Raw genomic sequence first — 1,980 nt, forward strand, 5'->3', positions numbered from 1 at the left:
TTTTTAGATCTTTTTTCATTCAAATCAATAAAATTAATTAAAAACATATGATTCAATTGAATGACTAATTTGCATCTTGAAATTTGATATTATATATTAACATGTTTTATAATTATAAAAAGTTACACTAACCTTATTGATTAAACTCCCTAGCCCAATGAGGCAATTTTTCCACAGTATTTTACTTTTCAATGTATGTAATGAATATATATATTATATATATAATATAATATATATATATATAATAAATAGCTAAGTCAATTTTCTGCAATATGAAAATTTACATTTCTTATAAAATTTAACATGAGTAAAGAATATGAAAAATTGTATTCTACATGATCCTCAGAAAATTATTTTATTTTACTAAACACTAAAAAAATAATAGTAATTCATCACCTTTTTTTTAGTTAGGAACACAGTTGTCTAATTATTGTAAATATCTATATATTTTAAGACATAAATTTAAAATGAATTAAATGTCAATTCTACCTTAAAATTATTATAAAACTTTTTTTATATACTGTTTTGAACAGTTATTAATGTGGAATAACCAGAGTATTTTCCTCATATTAATAACAGTGTCCCACATAATGTAAAAGAAATTAAAGATTGTCTAACGCCAACCGTAAGCTTTATGCAATGCTGAAAAAAGTCTTAATAAATCATTATCAAACAATAAAACTTGCATACAAGTAAAATATTATAATCACCGGAAAAACTGTGCAACTAGTAGAATACCATCTTCTCTAAATGTGCTAAAATAATTACACACCATTATTTCAAAACGAATAATTATTCAATACCACTTAGTTTAAAAATAACCAAGAAATCTCGTGTAAAAATCAAATTTCAAGGCTTTTACTCATTTTACATATATTATAAAAAGATGTATTGCAGAAACGACCCAGAGTTAGCAATTGTCATCATTGAAATCTATTGTGTTCTTTATTTATTTATATTATTTAAAATCGATTTAGTGCAATTTTTTGCTGATTCGTGTTGCGAAAATATAATCTTGTTGCAAAGATGGATAGACTTGATAATAGAGATGTATTTAGGTCATTAATGGTATAATAATTGTTTTTTCTAGATTGCGTAAAATATTTTTAAAATTATATAATGACAGTAAGCACATGTAGAAAAATTGTGACAAAAAGAAACAATGACGATAATTACGTTGAATGTTGGAAGAAGATTTAAAGTTATTTTCTAGGTAAAAGTGCCACGCAAGCAAATAATTAAAAGTCCAAAAATTTTTAAAGAGATTTTAATTTTTTTCCTTTGTTAATATATATATATATATATATATATATATATTATTTGTTTATTTATTTATTCTTCTCAAAAGTGATTAAAATAAATTTATGAGATTCCTCTCGCATTGTTTCAATCATATTTTTTCTTAAACATATTGAATTTTAATTTGTAAAATTTTCTTATATTTTTAATATTAGCCTGTTCTAAATTTACAAACATTCATAGTAGCCCGATTATTGACATTCTTGAAAATTATCATAAAATTTTCTAATTCAATTCATTATTTATTACTTATATTTTACTATATATTTATTATTTATATTTTTTCATTACATGTGCTTAATTTCTATTTAATCAAAATCTTCAAACTATATAATTATATATAATATTGAAAAGACTTTCCAAGTAAATACTTAATATGTCTTTGAACCAGGAATTCGCGCATTTTCTTATAATCAAACTCTAACAATACACAATTTTAATACGGATGTAGCATTGACAAAATATTAAATAAAGTAAACAAGCCATGAATTAAAATTCCAACAAATAAAATTCTTTAAAAATTTCTTAAACAATTGAATGTCTAAACGTGACGAGTATAACACGTATAATAAAAGCATAAACAATATATATTTTGTAAAATTGAGACAATGGTGTGTGCTTATTTTGATACGGAGAAGATAATCGGTATAAAATGTCGGGACTCATAATATTTAAAGATTA

Source organism: Ctenocephalides felis, unplaced genomic scaffold (assembly GCF_003426905.1).
Source record: "Ctenocephalides felis isolate EL2017-DRISC unplaced genomic scaffold, ASM342690v1 CF-g0.4_SCAFFOLD_01479, whole genome shotgun sequence".
Classification (NCBI taxonomy): Eukaryota; Metazoa; Arthropoda; class Insecta; order Siphonaptera; family Pulicidae; genus Ctenocephalides; species Ctenocephalides felis.